Genomic DNA, 25912 nt, shown 5'->3' on the forward strand with positions numbered 1-25912 from the left:
CTGCCAGAACAGCATCGTAGAAACACTGATTGTTTGATTTGAGTAATTCCTCAAGGCCTAAAACTATCCAGTATGTCAAGAGAAAAAGCTAAGATTAGAAAGTTGGAAAAAAGAAGAATACAATTTCATGTAACATGTTTTTTTTACCTTTGCCACAACAGTAAGAGAGATGAGATGTCCCCTCTGAGGACTTGGAGCTCTTGAAGCTGCAGCTTAGGGACCACTGATCTTTCATTTCAAGCACTCTTATTGTGTCTCATGAGTTTCAGTATCTGCCACGAGGTGTAGCATGAGCAGCAAATTAGCAGAGCAGAAGCTTCTGTGTCTACACAGGATGCATCAAGGGCAGTACTGAGTGTAGCAGGAAGTTTGTTTTAGGGGCACTGACAAACACTTTTAGAGAAGTAACTGCAACATGTGAAAACTCTCTGCTTTAATGCATGAGACAAATGCTTTGTGTTGCATAAGTTCACTTGGTGCAGTTGACAAAATTTAACAACCGAAATGTTATTTTTGAGAGGAAGAGCAGAGCATTTGTGAAACGTACAGTAGAGGAAAGTCTTACAACGTGCCATAAACTTGGAATTGGGCTTTCTTTGTTTGGTTGAATTGCAGCCATGGTCTTGTTTGTGCAATATCTGTTATATTAATAATTAAGCTTTAATGATTGATCTTAACATTTTGCCCCACCTGTTTGTGTCATAATGCACCTCCTACAGTTTTCTTCCGGTTCTGGGACCCAGCCATTGAATGAAATGACAGCAGCTGTCTCGGCAGCTTCACGGCCATTAAAACTCATCTGTAGTTTTTTAGTGCTTGGTCTAAAGTTTCGCTTGGCAATTCTGCACACTGGCAAGTTGGAGGGCTTTAATACCAAGTAATCATGAAACATAATGTCAGTAAACTGCACATGGCTGGTCAGTACTTGCCAAATACAGTCAGTATAGTCCAGCTTTCACTTGATGGAGCTCTGACTCATCTCTCTAAGAGAAGTTGTGCTTTTCTTGAACTCTGGATAGGAAATATTATAAGATATTTAACTTAAGAATAAAAAGAAAAAGGTCACATTGGGTGAAGATAAAACACTGAGATATTATGTATAAATCTCAGCTGCATCGATGGCATAAATACTTTGTTGTTTTACTTTGAATCTTAGCTCTGATGTTGAAGCAGGCAGCACTGTCTCTGTGGGCAGAGGGACACCGGATACGTTTCTTATTGATACCAAAACGACAACACTTTGGTGAAACCGGCCAAATCCTGCCTTGGGCTTCTTGAACGATGTAACTTCTATAATTTCTAAACTCTGAGATTCCAGCAGCATCCTCCATCATCTGTGTTGGCTTGTTTAAATTCAGAATTGTTACACTAAGTGTCTTTTTCTTCCTCAAAAAATAATTTTGTGTCGGGTCTGCACCAAACCACCACTGAATATCCCAAACAGTAGCTGCAAGGGACCTACAGTCTCAATGACACAACAGGACAATGGACCACTTGCTGACAGACACACATACACACACACACACACACACACACACACACACACACACACACACACACACACACTCACACACACAGAGTAATCAGGCTAGGCTTGAAACATTAATATGCTTTTGTGCTTGCTCATGTATGCAAATACAGTCGTGTGTTAGAATAGAATTTACATACAGTAAACATATGCTAAGTACACAAACACAAAAATGCTTTTAAGAAACACTCAAAAGACCTTCAAGAGCATATTTTAATATGAACCCATCTGAGAATGAAAGACAGTGATTGAGTGCTGACTAGATGAGTGGATTTATTTTATAACTTAAAGTGCCTTTTTATCTTACATATTCCTTTACTAAATTAAATATTAGTGACTAAATAAGCTTGAATTTAGTTAGGAAAAAACACCCTTAATCATAAATTAACTCATAATCAGGACTGGCTGTGACTTGATCAGAAATGATTGACAGGGGCGTCTCCCCGGCAACAAAGACAAACAACCTGACCCCTGTCATCAGGCAGGGTGCTGTCAGACAACAAGTGATTACTATTACCTCCTCTGTTGTTTCTAATGTAAACACTGCAGATAAAGAGAGAGAGGAGGCTGTTGCTCTCTCCAGCTACACACATGATCACAGTATTTACTGCAGCTGCCAGATTTGATGATGGCTAAAACTTTTTCCAGTTCACTGTGCGACCACACAACAGAAACTACAGTCCCCTGGAACCAAACATGTCTTTACCTGCAGTGGACAAACATCTCAGACAGAACAATCCCAACTCTAGAAAATCCAGTAAGTGGACCCCGAGTTGGGATTGTTTAGTCAAACTACTGTTATTAAGGTCAAGAATTAACTTTCCCTTTCAGATACTGAGCTCACACATCAACGGATCAATCAACATGACACTGAGCAAACTCCATCTGCTGATGAAGCGTCCAGTATCCCTCCCTCATACACTACTCCAATAATATACACTCTGTAGTTTACACCATAGTAAGGCTGCACAATTAATCGAAATGTTATCAAAATCACAGTGTGGCCAAGTGCAAAATCCAAGTTCCAGAAGGTGCAATTTTTTGATAAAGGTAAAATGTGTGATAAAACAGCATTATAATGAAATGCTGTAGTTCTGAAGATATTACCTGGCCTACAAATCTTATTCTCCAGATATAACAAAATATGCTTTTTGGTACAAACCCCAGCAAATTTCACATCATCATGAATAATAGTCTTTTCAGTGAAGATTAAATTTGTGGTGCAAAAATTATCCTTCCCACACTAATCGTGAATCATATTGGAATCGCAATATCTGTCAAAATATGATTTCTATACCATATCGTGCAGCCATCCCTTAAAAGTGACACTTCAATCATTTTCATTATGTATCATCACTTTTGCAGAAAGAGGTTCCTCTGGCCTGGACACAACTATTTGGTTCCATCATGGGAATTTATGAGGGCACTACATAGTGGATAACTTTCACACTGTGTAAGTGTAAGTGAAACTATAAGATGAATTAGGAGTGATTTCAGACACAAACTATTACTTCCAAGGTCAAGACTGAGCATTTGTAAGTGACCAGCATATCATTAAAATCTCGGAGCAACATCAGCTTCCCAGCTCGATTATACAGAGTGAGCTGGTAAACAATGTTAAAGATATCAGCTAGCTAAACTTGTTACATTAATTATGTCATATTGTTAACTGCTCCCTCTTTTAGCTAGATCCAACTCTATTAAGAGAGGTAAAGTAAAGTAAACTAAGTGAACAGCAACAACCTGTGGCTTGTAGGAACAGAGCACCTGTAGCCATTGCATTTGGCAGATGCAGCGATGGCGGCTCACTGTATGACAGCACCTTTATTCATCTTCGTTCTGTTGTTACATTCTGATTTGTGTTTTCAACAGAGCTCAAGCAGAAGCAGACAAAACACAAATATGAAAAATTCTCCTGTAAAATAACCAGTGTTGTTCGAAGGATTAGAAAAATTCCATAAACCTGTACTGCATCAGTGACAGGTACATTTTAAATAACAATGAGAATAAAAACTAAATTTCTTAAATCATGTTTATTTGAGTGTGCTCAGTGTCAGTTCATGCGAGACTTGGTGTGTGCCTGCTTTGTAAATGTGTGTCTGTATAATGGAGAAAGCAGTGATTGATGGAAAGGTTAATCATTCTAGACAGATGGTATGTGCTGCTAAATCAGCATTAGGTTAAGTCAGACTCTCTCTCTCGCTTTTTGTGTGTGTGTGTATGTACATCAATGTGTGCATGCCTGCTTAAGCTGTAATGAGCGGGTGTCCGCCACTTGATTGGCCTTGAGTGGAGGGAGACCTAACCAGTCAGCCATCATGGGAAACCAGCAGGCTCATTATTTTCAGTGTATAGAGACGAGAGAAAAAACAGTGTATCCGCCTCTTAACTTGTATTGTGTGGTGTGTGTGGGAAAGCTGCTCTGTGACATGAGAGGCAAAGCGGCTCCCAACCAGGCGGGAGCTGAGGTCAACACCTCATCAAGCTGGAGACTCATCCGACTCCATACAAGCCTACAGAAACCTTGCCAAGGTCATTTCATAGCAACTGTGACTCCAGTGGTGATTGGACTGACCCTACGTGGAGAGTGTATGTGCTTGTGCAGGTGTGTGTGTGTGTGTGTGTGTGTGTGTATAACAAATCTGATGAGACTCAGTAGATCTTTTGTCTAAACTCTGTTATAAAATCTGTTGACCTAAAGGCACTGCTTCACTGAATTGCCAGAACACACACACACACACACACACAGAGTTTTAATGCATAGCTTGTTGATTTGCTAAGACATGCATTATTGCTGCAATGCTTCCATGCATTACATACATAAAACATGATTTCGTGTAAACAAAATGCCTTCGCCCAAGGAAACTCACACACGGCCCCGCCAACACGAGTACACACATTCACACATGAGTTGGAAAGGAAGAAGGAGGCAGCAAGCCACAGCTAGCACAATGTGATAAATGTGTTTTTACATCCCGTAAACACACAAAAGCTCTCTCACACAAACACATACGGCTACAGAAGAGGAAGGAGAGTCAAAGAAAACAGAGAGTGGCAGTGGTTTTGTGATGGAGCGGGAAAGAGAAACTGTGAATGAGATGAGGATAACAAAAGATTCTTGTCATCCCCCATCACAACAGATGGGAGTATTTAAAACACACAGGTGCTTGATTATTCTTGTGTACTTTGGGATTTCAAACTGCGTATATGTGAAAGGCATTGCTTGTAGTGATGAACCAGAAGAGACTCTTTCAGCTCTGTGTTTTGGTTTTACAGCCTGCAACTTTACTGTTTTTATTCACTCTCATCAGAGCTGTTTTCAGACGCGGCAGGCAATTGTTTTATCCGAAAAAGCTCTGATAAGCCTGCTGTGCGCTTCCTATCCAGCACTAAACTGCAGACAGACCGTCTGGTGAAGTGAGTGGAACATTTAGCAACTAAAGAGACAAATCTCTTTGTCAGGAGTTGGTGGAGACCAAACCAGAGATAAAAGAAGAATGAATATTGGACTGACATACAGTTATTTTGCTCAAGCCCTCTATATCAAGATCCCCTGTACTGGGAAGCCTCCCTTTACGGCTCTAGGCCCAAGACAGTGATACTAGTTGAGTCATTAGTAATTATGATAATAACAGAAAGTCCTCCATTGAGGCCTTCCTCCGGAGCTCCCTCTGCTGCTTGGGACCTAAACTGAGAGCCTGAGAGCCTTTGGGCCGTTCTTCTGGGAAGCCCCTCAGCCCCACTACATACTGCTGCTGGGCATGTTCAGTATTAGGATTATTTCAGGTACATATAGAGATGGTAGTACAGTGGTGGTGATTATGGTAATAGTATTGTCACTACTTCTGCTTTACTAATTTTCTCCTTTTCCTTTTCTTTGATTATATAGTACAGCTCAACTCTCCTATTGCTATTGTCATATATCAACATATCAACACACTTAAACACATACCTCAGTTTTTCACATCAATACGTCCAGAATTTACTTTGCACATCATGGTTTTTCCCACGTTTTTTATCCTTTCTCCCTCTATTTTTTTTTCCTTTTCATCTCATATTTTATCATTACTGTAATAAGAAGGTTCTACATTCAAAGCAGCTATGAGATCATTTCTCACCTCCACTCTTTGTGTAAACACTGAGAAGAATGGGTGAAGAATCACTTACACAACCAGCAGGCCACAGTTTGATTGACATCTCTAAGCGAGCTGGAGGTGCTGCATCAAAGCTTCATTTCCACGGTTACAGTTCCACTCAGACACAACAAGCTGTTAATAATCTGTTTGACCACCATCATATTTCACCAACGCTTCCCTCTTTGTTATGCCAACCTCCTCATATACTCTGTAATATGTTTCAACAATTGAATACTTGGCAAACATGCACACATTAAAAGGGCCATTCAACATGACTCAGACACACTGCCTGCTACTCTTTTTATACATCTGCTGACGTTTAAGTACATCAATAAAATCTCTTCTCTTTTTGAGTGTCAGAAGCACAAAAAGAAGCTGAGATTTATTCAAACAACTGTCTAATCTGATCAAACTTGTACCAAAAAATAAAGGAATAAGACATAACTGTCTGAATGTCTCGCTTGAGTCATTTTCTCCATCAAGTTACATTTCTTATTTATGATTTATGATGCTTTTTTATCTATGTTTTTTGCACATCTTTCAAACAAAAACTTATTTATTTCCTTCACAGATAAACCAGCTATGTTTGACATATTTGTCCCTGATTCAAGTCGCTTTGTTTTTGGTGGCATTTTGTTGATATTACTTCATAATTCAGCTCTGACATGCTTGAAAATTGTGCTTTTAACAGTTCTAGAGTAGCAGGAAAATCCACTACATTTGATTATTTGATGCTCTTATCTTTGAGGTGTCCCATTTTCCTGAAAACATGCAATACGCTGTGATACAGACCATTACAAAGACTTTCCCGCTGAATATCATAAATCTGTCTTTATCAATTCTCCCAGATCAGATCTCACAACTACATAGACACACACTCATCGTGTACCAGTGGACCAGTCTGTTCCTATAGCAGCAAGTGACCTTTACTATGCATGTTTGAATATGTAGCTATTATTAACACAACATATGCTCAAATCAAATTCAGTGGTAGAATGTAACTAGAATAGAATTATCACCTTCATTGTCACATAAACAGTACAATGTAAGTGAAATTTGTCCTCTGCATTTAACCCATCCTACTTATTAGGAGCAGTGGACAGCCACTGTACAGCGCCTGGGGACCAACTCCAGATCTGAGTCAGTGCCTGACCAGAGAAATTAACCTAACATTCATGTTTTGATGGTGGGAGAAACCGGAGCACCTGGAGGAAACCCACGCAAACATGGGGAAAATATACAAACTCCACACAGAAAGGTTCTGCCCCAGTCAGGAATCGAACCCAGGGAACTGAGCCACTGTGTTGCAGATTCACTTCAAATCATGTTCTGCTATTTTATAACTCTATTTCACTACATTTTACAAGGCACAAGGCAGCTGTTTTTAGCAGACAAGCCCTTAAAAACCCCATTGTACACTACCTGCTCAACACAGTCACAGAGACTAGCTGGTGAACTTGGAGCATTTAGCAGGTAACAAAAAACGATATTTCCCTCAGGAGTTGATGGAGACAAAAAAAAACAGAGCAAAAAGAGTGGAGGTTTAAGTAATCTTAGTTAGATTTTTTTTAATGTATGACTTGTCACATACCGGTACTTTAGGCCTTTACCTAACCTGCAATAGCCACTTTTCTGTCCACTTAAGGGCAGCATAAACAAGCTGTTAATACAACACTGATATAATATTACCGTATAAAGTTTACGTGGGAAACTTGTTAGCATACAATTTCCTATTTTCACATCAAGCAGACAACATTAGCATTCATTTGGAGCCGTGTTTGTTTCCACCTGGTGCATGTAAGTTTAATATTTACTCTCCTTTTAGCTCTGCTTTTGCTCATTACCAACTCCTGAGGGAAGTATCCGGCTCTTTTGCTGCTAACTTTGTCTGTGTGATGTTTGGTGCTGGGAATGTACTGTAGAGTTGGTTTCAAGAGCTTTAGCGCTTAAACAGCTGTCTGCTAAGCCCAAAACATCGCTATGAGAGCGGTGAGATGTAAACAAAACAGTAAATGAGCTGATAGAAGCTGTAAAGCTCCGTAGAGCTGAGTCAGGTGGTAATTCTCCATTATCGACACCTTTTGATCCATTGTTAATACATTTTATATTATAGCTGTTTACCTTTGCCACCACTGTTTAAATGCACAGCATACCAAAATGTTTTTTTAAAAATCAAAAGAATTTGCCCCAATCACAGAAATATTCCACCGGATAAAGAACAGAGCATTCCCAGATGAATATGCATGTGGTGAAACATTGTTGAGCACTTTTACAAAATCCATTTGAAATAAAGCACCTCACATTTATGCCTGCTATCACAGGACTTATTCCTCAAACACTGCTTAATGATGAAAATGAGTGAGTTCTTTCTTTCACTGCACCTCACCTGCCTTCTCCACCACAAAAACAACACATCTGCACAGTTTATTTTTGGGTTTCCTCTGCCTCAGACGGGCATTGTTTTGGATTTGTGACGTGTTTAGAGTCTGGTTCTAAAGCGACGACGAGGGATTATTCTATTAGTCATTTTTCCTCACCAAAATAATGTACTAGGGAAGATTTAATACGGTTTTAGGTGCTGGGTGGAAAAGATCTGACTAGGCTGCAGATTTACAGCGAGGTTTCGACCATTTTGCATAATCCCAAGAGACATCTGTCTTTGAGTGTGAGTCCCACCTTGCAAATTTCACATTTGAAGAATTCAAATTAGATGCTTTGGGACAAGACACACGAACAGACTTTAGCAAACACATACAGGCGAAGATGCTAATTTCCAGCAGATAATCGGCTATTTGAGGCTAAGCTTTGTTGCCCCAAAGCATGTACGTACTTTGAAATCTGAATTTAATTCAGAATAAACTATAACTTTTTTGAGTGTGTGTGTCGAGGTGTCGGTCTGTATGAAAGGTAAACCCTCAGCCAGAAACTTTGCAGCTGCAGCTGTGTCCATCTGTTCATCACTATCACAGTTTATATTATTTGTTCATTGGTTTTTCCTTGTTTGCAGAACTCGGTAGATAAGAAGCACTTTTCTCACCAGTTATGCAAGCCCCCCGTACACACATAAGCATACACACATGCACCTCCATCTGTTATGCTCTGTCCTTGTCTCTTGTTCCTGGTAGTTCCTCTGCATACGAAATGCACCTCCTCATACTTTGTGATTCGTTTTGTTTGTTTTCAGTTATGTCTCCCTCGCGTGTTGCTAGACGATTGTCTGTCACATCTCGAAGGCGTCTGGGCACGTGGATGTGTGGGTCTGTGTTAAAGGGAGGAGAAGTTATGTGGCTGATTTTGATCTTCATTCAACTGTCAGCCGCCTCGGCGTCTGCTTCTCTCCGTCTGTCTTTTGCTCTGTCTGTCTCTCTTTCTACACCTGTCACCACCATGCTGCAGGGACAAATGAACCACAAGGATGCTGACAGGATCTTCTTGTGACATTTGTTTCGCACATGCATGTGCTAGTGCTTTCGCTAACCGTAGCATTTTAGAATAAACACATCATTACCACCCTAATTTTGAGAGATTATTATAATGAGTGTAAACAAAAGAGAAAACTAACACTTTTCCTCTATCTCCCTCTGGATCAGATTTCTTGGGATATCTACAGTTTTGCACTCAAGCACAAAACAGAGGGTTTGTTTTTACACTTTGCAAAACATCCAGTAGTTTTTCTGTTAAACATGTACAAAAGAGCAAATTCACATATAGAGGAACTGATTAAAACAAGCTCACGTGTTAAGGTATAGGCAGTGGAAGACACTGTTCATGGTATTATGTACAACTGTGCTTTTCCTGCAAGTCAAAATCTTGTACGTATGCGATATGAATAAGCCCTTTATTGGATGCAAAATGATAGGCTATGTTGCAATACCAAATTTGTTAAACACAGCCAAAGTGTGAAACACTTTATTGTCTGTTAGTCTCCAAGCAGCAGCAGCCAGAAGATAGTTTTCTGCTGGTGGTGAAGAAGAGACACCAAGCACAAGCCATGATAAATCTGTAACTCCAGAGTGGGCAGGTGGGATTGTTCAGTGTTATAGATGATCAGTACTTTTGCTTTGAAGGGAGGGAGGACGTCTAACATGACCAGATAAATTGGTTCAAATATCACCACTATTTATACTTATTGTAAGTGACCATTGACTGTATATTAGGTGTTAACTGTATATGTCAACGCTAGTGACCTATTATGCTTTTTATCACACCACAATTGAAAGGGAATAAGATGAAAATAATATGAAATAAGACTGCATGTTTTGGCATTGGAAAAAAAATCTACTTTGTGAACTAAACGTCTGGAGCATGAAACTGCCAGGTTGAAAACGCATCCCTCTCGGGCCTTGTAACTGTCCGGTTTCAAGCTTGGCAGGTCTTCATCAGGGTTCAAATCAGGAGACAATACATGAGACTGACCTTTTTATGCATTCATTCAAAACTCCACATTACTTCTGCTCCTCTACTACAAGTTATGTTTGCTCTTTTGTGCATATTTGAAGATTTAGACCCTTTTCCTTCAAGAGCACCACCATCTTTTTGGACTATTTTTACAGAGTCACAAATGTCTTGGTTTCTTAAAACAAAGGGAAAAAAACATCTGCTAGTGCAGTGAGATTCGTTTTTGACCAGCTTACTGTATGAATCAGTTTTTAATCAAGAATAACAGAATAAGGCAACTTGTTGCAGAACACTTCTTTCAGCACAATTTCTAAAACAGCTAACTTGAATTTGAAACAGTTTGAAACAAACACTGCACTGGCAGATTTGTTCGACTTGTTTTCAAATAATAAAACTTTTATGATAATTAATGACGTGATAACATGGAGATTTGTGCAGCGCAGATAAACAGTTTTATTGCTGTTGTAGAATGTGAAGGGAATGAAAAGGTTGTAGGAAAATAAATTCCAGCATTTATTATTTCCCGCAGAAAATCCAGAGACAATAAATGTGCAGATAGATGCCAGAGAGAGGCAGAAAGACATAAATCAACATCTTTACAACAATATTTATGGGAATGCGGTCCTAATTTGAACAGAAATCACACAAAGGAAAGTAGAGGCTATCGACTGTCTTTACTATGGGCTCCTCTGCAATTACACCAAGGCAATTAATTTACGATGAATATACTGATGTTTGCAAATGGCACATGTAGCACCTGTTCAGTCAGGTAGATACATGGATAATTAGAGTGTGGTACTGATGAAGGCTGAGTGCTGAAATGTGTCTGCAGTGCTTTATCAATAAACGAAGATGGATCTGCTCTACGAGCTGCTCTGACTCATCTAATTTGGATGTTTATTGGAGCCTACACCCAACCTGAGAGCTATCGGACCACTTTAATGATATCAAAGCAGGTTGTGCAGACTTCTTCTCCCTACTTTATCAAACCAACGTGAGCTATATCGTAGGAAAATCCTCATCTTTTGCTCCTGAGCCATCTGTCGGATTAAATGGAAGATTATGAGAAAGTCCAGGGGTCCGATGCATGAAACAAAGGATAAGAAAAGTTGTGTATGCACAAAACTAAAATCGTACATATGCAGTACACTTCAAGTTCCTGAAACCTTGCCTTTGTAAAAGAGTTTTGCCAATTTTCACAGAGAAATATATATATATTTTTAAATGTAATAATTTGAAATGATTTTCACCTGAATTTTATGTTCTCACAAAAACAAAAATTGTTGTGTTTTCAGCTGCTATTTAGCATTTGTTTGTGGTAAACAATGTCCTCTTGTGATAACAGTTTAAAGCATGTTTCAGGTAAAGAGTGAAGAGTAAATACTAATGAGATGGTTACATGGTAGGTGGTTAAACTAAGTCTTAAAAGGTCCAGTGTGTAACATTTAAGATATAATATTCAAGTATGTTTTCATTAGTGTATAATCACCTGAAAATAAGAACTGTTGTGTTTTTGTTACCTTAGAATGAGCCATTTCTATCAACTATGTTTCTACAATAGCCCAGAATGGACATATTCTTTGGTGTCTTTTGCACGTTTCACGGCCACTGTAGTTTCTCTGTCTTCTTGGAAAGAGATGGTGAATCTGCAACTTAACCACTATAGATGCAACTAAATCCTACACACTGGACCTGGAAGTGTTTGCAATAAAAATAATATTTTTATTATTTGATTAACATTCAATTTTTTCAATTATTATTTGGTAAAAAGCTGATTATCACCTTTTTTTTTTTTTTTCTTACTGGACGTGTTTATTTATATGTGCTGAAAAATAAAGAGCTCAACCTATGCAGAGTTCACAGCCTCCACCATAAATGAACACTGACATGCCTCTATTAAACCGCTTCTGACTATAAACTTAAATCATCATCATATGCCAGAAAATAAGACATGCTCTGTCCTCAGTCTTGCATAGTCAGCATACACTAACAGCCCCGCAGCAGCCTTTGTATCATTACGCACCATTACATACTGCGAGTCATAACAGCCTCATGATGATTGATCACTCAGGAGCAGGTATAATTTATGATCTGATGTGTATTTTACTGCATGTTTGGACTGACAATCTAGAAAGCTATTTACTCCTGATTTTCTCCTAGTTCTAATTTTTGTGACTTGTCTGCACAGATTTCTGCTGAATAAGTATTGCAAAGGCAGAATCTAAGATATAAAGGGGTGTGTTATTTTAGTACTGTGCAATCAGCTTGAGGTCGAGCCTACACCTTGACCTCCATGCTCAACCCTGTCTCTTAGAAATCACTTTCATACCTTACTAATAGGTAGGTTAAAGTAAAATCAAGGGTGCTTTGTGACTTAAGTCTATATGAATTACTTATTTACTGATTTGACTGTGCACCTTTAAGACACCAACATGTTGCTCAAATTCCATATCGCAAAGTCAGAAAGCACGTACGTATCATTTATTCATCCGCCCGCTGGGTTCCACAAGATGCACGGAGCAGCACTTGTCTCTCCTGTCAGATATATCTGCCCTCGTGTAATCTGAAATTCCACTTTGCCCAAAATCACTCATCTCTCCCAACACTCCTCTGTTCACACCCAAGATCACTTCTTCCTCTCTCCTGCCCCCTTTTCCTCCCTGTCTTCTCTTTCTTACACAAACACAAACACACACACACACACACACACACACGCACACACACACACGCTTGTGCCAAGTTGTTAAATTTGATCTCTCCATCGTTTTTCCTACACACACACACACACACACACACACACACACACACACACAGAGGTAAACACAGTCTGGCAAAAATAGCATTCATCTCTGCATCCATCTCTGATTCTGGGCTAAAAGATGAGAATCCTTTGGCAGGAATGTGTGTCTCTCTCTCTCTCTCTCTCTCTCTCTCTCTCTCTCTCTACACACACACACACACACACACACACACACACACACACACACTCTCTCTCTCTCTCTCTCTCTCTCTCTCTCTCTCTCTCTCTATCTCAACACACAAATTGAATCTGTAGTCTTGACAGGACAGGAGGACAGGGAGGACGAATAAAAATCACCTCATTACGCACACTCTTACACATACACATCCCCTCACACAACCTCACACACACACACACACACACACACACACACACACACACACACACCAACATACACATGCACATGTGCAGACAGAGATACCCAAGCAGGTCATTCACATGCATTAGGGATGGAAATAGAAAAGCCTTAAATCCTGGTCAAACATCATTTGGTGTGTAAATGCTAACAGACGAGGGCAGGAGGCCACATGTGACTCTGCAAGACCAGGGACACTGTTTGGCAGAGAGAAGGCGGGAATAACGGAGGGACGGATGGTTTGCACAGTTGTGGAGGTTGAAATAATGATGATTATTATTCAAATGACAATGACAAAGGTCACAATGACAATATAAGCAATGAAACTGATGATAATGATGATGTTTTCTCAATTCTCATCTCCTCCCTCCTCTGTGATGATTTTCCAGCTGCACATGAATGTTGGCAATGATCTCTGTGATAACTCAAGGTTTGACTGACGACTTCCCGCAGTGCAACCGTGACTGCAATTTAGAGTCCAAGGTGCAGCTGAAGAGATTATTGGTCATGGCAGACCGGATAGATATTATCATAACAAGATCTGCAAAATCTCCTGCTGTTAATTTTGTTTTAAGGAATTATATTTGTGCACAGTTTGATCATTTTAATCACTTGAATTATTCAACTTATTCCACTGGATGAAACTCCTTTACTCTAGCAAAAATGGTGAGTAAAGATTTGAAAAGGAGAACTGAAACATCTACTGCAACAGTGGCCTAAAGGTTAGTGAAGCAGGTTAGTGACCACCAGATCAGTCCCTGCTTAGGGCTGTAACCAACAAAAAACAGAGATCATGAGTCAACCCAACGCACCCACCCCCGCCACAATAATGTGAATTTCTCATGTTTTACTTATTTAGTTAACTATTTCATAATATTTCTTTTTTTTATTTATTTATTATTTCCCAGAAGGCTTTAAGACATGAAGGCAGTTTCAAAGCACTGCCCAAAATAACATTCTGGTGGATAAATTCTTGAACATTTACCAGAAAATTAGTCAAACTTCCCCCAAATACCAAGAAGAATACAGAGTATTATAGCCTCAGTGTACTCAACAGCTCTGTTCCCTGACTGGCAGGATATGTCTGGGGTAGGGAAAGTGAAAGAGCAGCATTACCACTGCTGAGATGGACCTGAAAAAGGCCCTCTTAACCTGCCTTACTGCTCCGTGGAAAATAGATCAGACTGTGGTTGTACTGGGCAGCTTCCAGGTGTGCAATATGTGCGACTGGCAACTTAACAATATTAATTTGAGAGAATTATTTTGGTAATTTGAGGAAACCACAACACTGAAAAACAGCTGCTAACCTGCTGCTAACAACATGGCTGGCTCATGTGGTGTCCTGACTTTTGAGACAAGATTGGGAAAAAAGAGACTTTGGTAAACAAGATGCTACAAAATACATACATAATGTCATCACACTGTAATGTTCGATAAGGCAAACACAATGAACTGTAGCATTATCGCTCAACAGCTTTAAGCTGCGTGTACATTGAGCATCTTGGTTTTTCTGTTACAAATCTTGCTGTCCTTGGGTGGCTGTAACCCTTAAACCTTTGACAGCTCACAATTTCTCATAAAGCAAGAAGAAAATAGGATTTTTTTTTTGTCCATTCTCACGCTCTTACACACATACACAATACGAAATACACTTTTATATTTGTGTCATGAACGTTTTCCCAAAGGAAATAAAGCGTAAATCACATGATGAATATCCTGTTCACTCTACTGCGTGTGTGTGTGTGTGTGTGTGTGTGTGTGTGTGTGTGTGTGTGTGTGTGTGTGTGTGTGTGACGACTGCATGCAAGCGTTAAATGCATACCGTAGGTGTAACGTTTGTTCTTAAAATTTGCTGCATGCGATTTTCTGTCTGGACGGTTAAAGCAATGTTTTGTATTCTGCTGACGTCTTCTCGTCTAGCAGCGAAGGGTTGGTGTTCAGAAGCTGAGACAGAGAGCAGAATGGAAAACAGAGGCAAAGAGGAAGGAGGAAAACTTTTTACCTTTGCAGACAGAGGACCTCTCCGAGCCAGCTGAGTCTCGCCACGCTTTTCACATCACTATCAAAAAGAGAGAAAAGGGGAAGGGGAGAAGGGGAAAGGAAGGGTGGGTGGAGGCAGAGGGTGGTTAGAATGACAAAGGTGAGACATTTTTGAAAATTGTTTGGCAGCAGCACAGACTGACAGACTGCCACATTAAAAACCCAAAACAGGGGCAACTGAGCAGCACTGGGAAACGAAAACCACAGGAGTGAAAATTAAGTTTGGACTCAGCTTTTTCCCCTGGTTACTGTGGTAAAGTGAAACTCGTTAAATAATAATAAAAATTGGATTTATATAACGCAATTAATAGGACACCTCAAAGCTCTATGTGTGTCAGAGGGGGAGGAGAGATAGACTGAGAAATGGGACACAGGAGATAAAAAAAAAAGCATGGGATTGTTGAAATAAGGCCTGTGTGAAGAAAAAACAGAGGGGATTCCCATTAGAGAGACAGATGAAGGGACGGCTGAGGATGACAGCAACATCTGACAGTTGGCAAGTCAATGATGGACAGAGAGAGGGAGACGGAGAGAGACGGAAAGAGCTCCTATTTCCAAGGCTAATCCATGGCTCTGCCTCACAGGAAAAACACAATCTCATACGGAGAGAGTTAACCACCTTCTCTGTCCTCTCTGTCACATGACTGTTCATCCTTAAGTGTCAAGTAGACCTCTGTGTGTGACTGTATGTCTGTCTTTAATATATAAAGGGATATAAAAAGACTTAAATGTGGTGAGTAAAAGTAAGCCCAACTAAGAAAACTACCTGTTACTGTAAAGTGTTGTTATGTTGTCCAACCCCCACCAAAATATGACAAGAGCTTATTATAAATGTTATACAAGCAACAGGTAAACCAATTACCATAAACTTGAATCAACACCTTGGACACAGTCTCATAATATGCTTCACAAAGACACAGTTGACCATTGTCTATGCCCAGTTTGTTACTGTTGTTACACCCTTCAAACTTTCTGTTCTGGCACCGCACATACAGATGGCAGATTTGCCTCTCAAAATGTGCATTTTTTTTTAACAATGGTTCTTCAATTTCTCAAGTATGCAGAAGTAGGCTTCTTATTTCTAGTTGATGACAGTGAAGCTTGTCGGCTGAAAAGTTTGGATATAGGCTAGAATAGGTTGTGTTTTTGATTTTGGGAAAGGCTAAACAAAAGACTCCACCTTCCAAACTCTTTAGTGCTCTTGCTACACACACATGTAAGGCACTTTAACATGTTAAAAAAAATCCAAAACCTGCTCTTCCTATGTATGGTTGCTAAACTACGACTGGACATCTCTGTTCAGGGGAGGGGTTTACCCAACGATCAACTTGTTGTAGGGTTATAAATTGAATTATGTTCATGATATTTTATCCAACCCTTTAAGTCTATTAAACCTAGTCCTCATGATGATAGGCCTAAGTGTTATTTGACTGCTTTGCAGCACATTCAAATGCCAAGTGTCTTTGCAGAATTACCTATTAGATTTAAAAATCATGAAGTAATAATGTGAACCAAATAATCTCATTATCTACATTTTTATAGGATAATTTAATGCAAATTGACTGAATGTTTATATTATGCATGCGCTATTCTGACTAGTCTAGTTTTTTGTCAAGGTGCTTTTCTGCATCATAACCTCTTTGTGGTATAATTTGACACGCAAGGGTTTTCATCTGAGCAGTACTGGGATTCAAAAATCACTCTGCAAAAAACAAGGATTTTTCATGTAAATTCTTTTGATGACATTTTCCTGACAATGGTGTTACCTATTTTAGCGCAGGACACGCATGTAATTCACACAGTGTTTGTGTGTGATTTTCTACAGTACATTAATGGTTACAGTGGCGATTTCATTACTGTGATTTCCACAGTAACATTCCTTACTACTGTAATAATAAATTGAATAGCACGTTACTGTTTTTTTTACAGTGTACAACTATATTTTGGTCTTTTTGGGCAAGTCCAAGTCAAGTCTCAAGTCCTTTGAGACTGATCTAAATCAATCTCTCTCACTCTTGAGCATGGAGGTTCACTCTTGATCCTTGGATGATTCACTTGCCAATATAATTCCACTGTGGGCCAGATGCATAAAACTATAGATTGATGACTAAAACAGAAACATGCATAGGCATTTTCACCAGATTTATAAGGCTGTGTGTACACCTAATTCTGTTTTATGAATCTCAATCATTGTGGAGCATGTGCAAGCACCCAATTTCCACTTCCACAGTCCATAAATGGATGTAGAAACAATCACTTGTATTGTATATCAATACTTTCTCCCATACCTATTAGACCTGTCAATGTGAAGAACAGCAAAGAAGAAGTGCATGCCGGCTGTGTTGCATCGCAAGGTTCTCCAACAGCACCAGAGCAGCTGTCATTACAGACAAACCATTATGCACAGCTGTGGCTATTTTTAGTGCCCATACCACTAATTCATCACATGTATCTGTAAATCATTATTGTGGTGATATCTCAATCATTATGAGTAAACAAAGGATTATTAATGATTCATTTGTAGTGCTCATATTTAAACAGACTTTACAACGTGCTTCAAAATTCAGGATAGAATAAAAAGACCATTACCAGAGAAATTACGGCTCAAATGTAATAAAAAGTAAAAAGAAAGATAAAATGAATCATTCATAAATAATTTGAAATTAAGTTTATAAATTTCCTTTGATTGACATTGACAAATGATAATACAGTCTGTAAAAACAACATAAACATGTTTTACAACAAGGTTACAACTCTCACCTTACATTTAATATCCTCCTTATTGTATCAGCTGCAGCTACATCTGGTCTGAAATATGTATGATGTGCGCACATTCTCACTGCATAAATACCAGGTTGTGTGGGATATAGCGTATGCATGTTTTTTGTGCGTACAAATCATTTATACATCTGGCCCCTGATGATGGTGCTATTATCCCAACAATATCCTTTCCCTTTTTCTTTTGTACTTCACGGATCTCATATCTGTTTTGACCTGAAATAGGAAGGCCCATTCTTGACCCACTCTCTTTTTTTTCAGGTTAGCCAAGTCAAGTCAAAATTCTTTATAAACATAGTCAAGCTTTGGATCTTTAAAAATCTTGAAAAAGGGCATCTACTTCTTCTACCTCATTAAAAAATACCAGAATCCATAAATATGCACATTTTGTAAATTTCTAAACTTGTCTGCTACTTCACTGTAAAGTCCACTCTCTGTGCACTGGTGGCTTCAAGTTTCTACATCACACTTGTATAAGTTACAAACTGCACCAGGCTTGACTTCCCCCCCTAAAAATCTGATTTTCAGTGAGCACAGAGAAACTTTCCATTTTCAGCAGATGACTGTGAAAACATCCTTCTAGTGTCAAACTCTGCAAAAACATCATTCTGAAGTGAAGATCAAACATCCAACTTCAGAAACAAGAAGAAAAACACATCTTTAAATGGAGGGGGACTTGTGTGTGTCATTTAATGGTCAGCTAGTGTTTTTACTTAGTTGAGACATTATCTTTTCAAGGCTTAGCCCTAATAAATTAATATTTAGTATGTGTGTGGCAATATTCCAGGATTTTGCCAGTCCCAGAGACGTCCCGGAGAAGTCAAGTCTTAGGTCAATAGGTCTAAAGTCTACAGCTCTAGTCTGCACTTTGAGCCAAATCTATTACATTTACTGCTACTTAAACAATCAAAAGAAAAGAAAAGAAGAAACAACTGATCATATAATAAACAGATACATTTTATTTTCAAGAGAGCTGTTTGGGCCTGAGGATGTAGAGATGGACAGAACCAACAGAGAGAGAAAGAGAGAGAGATACTGAATGAGGGGGATGCTGAGAAACAAGAGGGGGCCTGAATGAAATGGCAAAATAGACAACTATTACAAATGAATAGCTGTTGAGTGTTACTGACAGCTGAATGGTAATGCTATAACACATGTAGCGATATTGACGTGTGTTTGTGTCGATGCAGTCCTATGAGCCTGAATAAACAGTTGAATGTTCTGTCAACATCACTGATGAGCTCCCGTGCTCTGAGCTCTACTGCAGAGATCAGTTTTTCATCACAAACGTTCTTTAATCACTGCAGGCGATAGAAGACAAACTCCTCAAATATACGACTGCGCGCAAATACTGTACCATGAATCGTGGAGATAATTTTGTCTTGGAAGTTTTTTTTTTGGCTTCAGTACAACTGGCCATTATCTAAGTCATTGGACATTAAAAACTTGCTGAAAACAACACAAATGAAAATCACTCAAGTGAAGCATCATGAAGTGGAAGAGGAAACCGAGAAAAACCAAAGAGAAACAAAGGGGGTAAAACACGAGGGGAGAGATGGATGAGGAGCCTGCAGAAAAACAAAGAATAACTAAGAACAGAGGCTCTGATGCATTACTGCTGGCAAATTAGCTAAACATAGAAACTACTACTGAATTGTCACACACACACACACACACACACACACACACACACACACGTATACAGCACTCTTTAGCTTTTCCTTGTGCATCAGCAGTGCGTTTGCTTCTCTGTAGTCCCCTTGACTGCGACTGGAGAGGACAGCAGAGAGAGGAGCTGGGTGTTTATTGTTATCCTCACAGACTGGAGTCTGTAAAGGCTAAAAACACAGTGACCAGCGAGCCCAGGAGCAGTGTGAGTGAGTCAGACTCAGCTGGTCTCCATCAGTGGGAGGTCTGCAGTGTGGGATATCTGATTTGTTGCAAAAAAAAAATCAGGTTGGCCGGAGGCAAGCTCAGGGCACACCGAGCCGGTCATGGGAGCCTCGGTCTGACTCTTCTGGATGTCATATCTCTTGACTGCTAAGCAACGTATATGTTGTTTGTGCAATTTACCATGTGATATATGTTTAATGCATGTGTTGTTTTGTTGTTGTTTCCTAAAGTGACGGTGAAAAATTTCCAAGTAAAAAGGTGGACCTGCTATCAGTGATAGTAACAAGGCAAATAGTATATATATATTTTAATAACAGATTCATTTTTTTCTCAAGTCTCTTCCTTCACTAACTAAGTTACTGCAAATTCATCCACACTGAACAGCTTAAAGAAGGTGTGCACAGTCACAGACACAAGAAATGGCATTGTTACTTCCGTAATATGATGCACTTGCTTCATGCTGGGGTGGGACGTACAGTATGCTGTCCTGGTGTGAAAAAGCGGGGAAACCCATTTAAATTGTGTGAAGGCGACATATGAGGTGGCAGATAGAAGCAGGTAGTGTAGATTCTGTTGTAAACTTTAATCTTTTCACAGCTTTTAAATGTTGGCAGAGACACAACAGTACATTTTGCATTTGGATTCTGCCAATACAAGCCTTATGAAATATGTGTTTATTAGTCTGTGTCGTTAAAGATGCTGTTTACACGCGGTATTTTGTTTACTTCCATTCTGTCGGACAGCAATGCTCCAGGTCCAAGCGAAGTGAAAATGATGTCCACCTTGTACAAACCGGCACCGGATGGGTTTTGGAGCGCACTCAAAAGAGCAAATCAATGGAATATTAGTCTGTTTCATTGTGATTGGAGAGGCAGCAGGATTGCTTAAAAAAACTGTTATATCTTTGGTGGTTACATTTTATGTTCATACCTACTAGTGCAGGTTGAGGTAAAAATCAAAGATTCAGCTTTCCAGGGAGCTTAAGTATCCATTTCATTGTGTTTTTTTGTTTACAGATTCAGCCACCTAGAATTGTCGGCTGGTCCATGACAAGCACTTCCTTATCTGATCTATGAAGCTTTTCATTGTCTTCCAGTTCATTGTCCTGATTTTACAGCCTTCAACTTTCCTGCTTTGGTTCAGTGGTTTAGTTCACCCTTACAGCTCTCATCAACTTTGTTGGAACTGCAAGACAGTGTTTGTTTTAGTAAAAAATAAGCTCTAAAAACTCCCCAGTCTGCACCAAACAGCAGACAGAAAAAGTTACTGAGTACTCTCGGGAGTTGGTGGAGACCAGAGGTGGACTCAGGCTGTTTGAGGGGCAGGGGAGCCTTACAAGGATGCCAGAATTAAAGTTGTGATGCATTTATGCTGGAACAGCTTGATCAGGGTTATGAGTAGCATTAGGGGGCACCATCCACGTTTTTCACACTGGAAAGGCATACAAGATGGCACTTTTCTTAAGTGGATGTGTAAATAAACCACTATTTGCTAACCAGTTCAGATTAAGGCTTCATCTTAAATTAACGTCCATTAGATTAAATCCCTTGCAAAACCAGTTCACACAATGCTGGATAAGCCTGCCACTGCCAGGTAAATATCTCTATATATTTCCCAGTATACAGACAAATCTCATGTCTGTAGCGATTTTCCGCACTGGAGCACCAGTATTGATGTGTTTTACATCAACCAGCAATGCCATCGTTTTAAACCAAAAAAGGGCACATCTACTCACAAGAAGAAGAGATTCAGTCATCCTGAGAGTGATTGATTAACTTGCCAACCCCTGGCAACAAGCCAAAAAATCTGTATTTCATAGTTCATCCATTCTACAGAATCAGATTATTCTCCAACTCCATCCTCTATTTAGTCAGTGGACCGACCATTAAACCTCTTGGCCTCCAGGCTCCTATTCCCTGGAGACAGCAGCGCACTGGCTGGACCATGGGAGATAACCCCGGAGTTGTCGGACAGTCGGAGAATTCCTTGGATCCCAAAGAGGAGTTTTTTGTTGAGATAAGGACTCATTCATTGTTAGCTGAACTGTAGACTTTGTATTGCGCACTGACTGTAATACACTACAGTGGAATTTCAAATTCTTGTGTGTTTTGTGTTTGTCTACTCTCTGCCAGAGTGGGAGACAAAAGTTGAACAACTTCATATGGTGATGAAATGTCAATGTTGTGTTTATAGTCTGTTGCACTGCCCCAAGTGGCCACTTATTCACTGGATCAACTATCAACCAGGGAACTTGATCTAATTTATGCACATGCAAAAGCAGAACTCAAATCTACGTGTACAACTCCTCCACTGACAAATCAGACCATGACGTGATCCTTGCTTGATGACAAGTAGAAACCCGCTGCTGTCAGGACTGTGAGTGTTTGGTCTCTCAAGTGTGTGACAGTCTACAGGACTGTTAATGAATGCACAGACTCGAACCTGCTCTGTGTGACATCAAAGGACTCTCCCATGGCATTACAGATTACTTCAGCGTCTGTGTGGACACTTAAGATTCCAACAAAAAACACTGTTTTCCAAAAGACAAACTTCAGATGACTAAGCCATCAAATCCCTCCTAAATAGGAAGAAGAGAGCTCTCAGGGTTTTGGGACAGGGTGGAAGTTAAGTCGGTCCAGAGGGAGCTAAAGAGGAGAATGGAGGACGGGAAGAACACCTACCAGGAGAGGACAGAGAACAGCGTGGCGTGGAGTGCCATGAGAACAATTCAGCAGGCAGGCCAAGCCGAAAGAGGAACTAAAGGACCGCTTATAGAGGAAACAGCTAGCTTGTAAAAATTGCATGCAGACTATACAGTAGGATAGCACTTGGTCTTGATGACCCTTCCCTTCCCACTCCACAGCAGCAAGAGTACACACTAATAGCAGCTTTGCAGTGATACATAAATTCACCCCTTTCTGGAGTTACATCAGGTTTATTGTGATTAGGTTTTTATTATTGAAAGGTAAAACACTCTTTTGGAGAGACATCAGAAATTGTCCTTTAGCCTCCAAAGCCTCAGAGTGGGTAGTTTAGTGACTGACAGCTGAGCAGGCAGGGACATGGACCATGTGTCCATGTCCCTTCATGTAAATGAATGTGCTCTGGTAATTGTAGCTTACAAGTCAAGGACAGGCAGCATTTTGTTAGCAGTGGCATAGAAGTAGGTGAAGTGGGAGGAGATATTTTTGGCATCCAAGATTTATTAAGTGAAAGTTTCTTTAATTTTCTTCTGGCAGTTGGAGCATTTCTAAGGCTTGGATGGGAATTAAACTGTCCTGGGTGTATTATCAGAACAAAAGATGAGGAACTGTGCTATAAAATATGTTTTTTTTTATTTAAAAGCCACATGTGTACAAGCTTGTGTAAATGAGTGGAGAAGTCTAGTAGGACTCTGAGGCAGCATTTTAGTAGAATCACTTCTTAAATTTCTGTTGCCTGTGCCCAGAACTGAAGCTAGTTATGCAGAAACTTGATAAAACATTCAGCAGTTTAAATTAGTTCACTTTTGCATTCTGGGTCAAATCTGGATTAAATCAGCAATTATAGTATGGGGACATGTTTTGTTTTTTTGTTTGTTTCCAGGTCCAATGACAAAGCTTTCTGAATTTGCTGCAGCTCGGATTCAAGCCTAGTTTCTTCTCTACAGCAATGGCTGCTGAGGCTGATGGACGTTGTAGTTTTTAGAGCCATCTTCCATGTCAAAATAACCTTGTGAGGCAGTTCTATTCCTGAGGATCACAAGATCACATGACAGTCCATCTTTTCAGGCTTCAATCTATGCGCTTGTGTCCGAATCAGCAGGATCTACTGGCTGCTACAGACATGGTTTAATACTAAGTGTTACTGATTACAATAGAGGCTCCTAAAGAGCTTAGCGTTGATGCTACTATAACTTTATATTTGATGATGTGTATTTTTTCATTGAAAGAAGAGCAGAAAACAGAAATGTTTTTGCCTGACTCGGTAAGAGTTTGACTGCGTTATATAGTTTGTTGATGTGACTGTTTGACGTTTGCCCGTGATAGACGGTGATAGACAGATGGTTCATCACCTGTCAAGTATTTTTTGAAAGTGCCTGCCCTTTTCTAAACAGTTTCAACAACCACTTTGCAGATGGTTCTGTGTAATAAACCACCTAGTACAGTCAGGTTAATACAAGCTGATGGGGGGGAAAAATGTGATTTAAAAACCAAGTCGAAATAATGAAAACTAATGGCCATGAAATTAATCTATAGAACTAATAGATTATTCAGGATGCTTCTGTGTTTCTATACTGAAAAAGGACTTAAAAAATACTTCCTGAAGCAGCTGCTCTTCTCACTCCAAAACCTCTGTAAAACAAAAAGGACCAATCCATATCTAAACAGACTACCAATCTTAACATTTGCAGGCTAAGTGTTTAAACTGTACCAAATGCTACAACTAACTCTTATTTAAGCTGCACAATTGCATTGGCAGTGCACAGTGGGTGTGAAAAGCTTGTAAATCTATGCTCGCAAATAAAAACATCACATTAGCTAGAAAGTTAAAGTGGGTTGCAGTGCAAAGTCTGAGGCTGTTAGTCAGTGTCACTGTCAGTCAGTGACAGAAATTTATATTGACTGCTTTATGCAGAAATGTTTTGACTGGCTATATGCAATGGATTTCAAACTGTTCTATGCAGACAGTAGGCACAATCAGGAAACCAGGCAATATAAAATATGAATTTCTGGTATGGATTATTTGTAATGTAATTTACAAGGAAGATCTGTAGAAAGTTGGTCTTTAATATGAAGTACAGTCAGAGTTGCAGCAGTAGAGATCATAATTGAACTCCCTCGGTTATGAGGCAAAACGCCATTGTTCTTAGTCATTACTCCCAGCATGCTCTGCTGGGTCTTTCCCTGTCTGGCAGGGTGTCAAACCCGCTTCCCTGCGTCGCCTGGCCATGTTTTGCCAGGCGTGGAGCTAATCTCTCCTCCAAACAAATGAAAATGGATTCAGAAGCGACTGCAGATAAAAAATGCCACGAATCAGAGCTCACATTTGTCTGGTCTATCTGCATGCACAGTCACGGGAAAAAACATTTTCCATTTCCTGCTAATAGCAGCACTGCCAGACACACACGTGGTTGGGTCAGCGGTCGGATGTTGCATACTGGGCAAAGTTATGAGGCATTACTGCTGCACACATCCACAGAATAACACACGCCTGAAATCTCACTGCCTGAAAGCTGAATGCTGATTTGCTAATGAGCTGTCATGGTGACAGATACTGCCATTTAATTGGCTGGCAAAGGAGGCAATTAGAATTCAGTGCATAGATGCACATCAGAGAGGGAGAGAGTTTGGGTGATGGTTTCTGTACATTATGTGTGCGCTTCAAAGTGAAACACACACTGGGAAACCGCAGCCATGTCACTCACTTCTTTAAATTATTAATTCTGATGATCCTATTTAACTGCTCTGTGATCGACTCAGTGTGTGTGTGTGTGTGTGTGTGTGTGTGTGTGTGTGTGTGTGTGTGTGTGTGTGTGTGTGTGTGTGTGTGTGTGCGTGTGTATAAGAGTGAGTGTGTTACTTTGCTTGCAGTGTGTTTCTCCCTGCACTTCCCTTAGTTTCTCCTGTGCTTCTTTAGTTTTTTAAATCACTCTCTCTACTGTATTCCTCATGCTCTTCTTTCATTCTAGGTAGATGACTTTCGATCTCTGTTTCTTTCTCCCCTCCGTTTCCCTTTTTCCTTCCAACTCCACCATCTGCTGGCTCAGTATGCAGCATCTGTCCAAACCTTTTTCTATCTTTCCCCTTTTCTTATTCTCATTTTCTTCCCGTCTATTGTCTGAAATGTCTCTCCTCCTGTCTGTTGGTCTGAGTTGTCATTTCCTTTATCCTCTCTCTCTCTCTCAGATTCGGTTTATTGATGTCACCATAGTAAATTACAGTATTTCCAAAGCATGTTTACCAAAGCAGGTTAAACAAGGTTTTCAAAGTGTTATAATTCAG

The 25912-nt window shown here is 39.8% G+C and overlaps 1 protein-coding gene across 1 annotated transcript in view; it reads right to left on the bottom strand.

Moving 5' to 3' along the window:
- The window catches only part of elfn1b (extracellular leucine-rich repeat and fibronectin type III domain containing 1b), a 105494-nt gene that overhangs the window by 23513 nt on the left and 56069 nt on the right, over nt 1-25912 (bottom strand). The window contains exon 2 of the mRNA XM_051386579.1: nt 15220-15276. The gene's annotated coding sequence lies outside the window, so the exon portion shown is untranslated. The remainder of the gene's footprint in view (nt 1-15219; nt 15277-25912) is intronic.

Source organism: Dicentrarchus labrax, unplaced genomic scaffold, assembly GCF_905237075.1.
Source record: "Dicentrarchus labrax unplaced genomic scaffold, dlabrax2021, whole genome shotgun sequence".
In the NCBI taxonomy this organism is placed as follows: Eukaryota; Metazoa; Chordata; class Actinopteri; family Moronidae; genus Dicentrarchus; species Dicentrarchus labrax.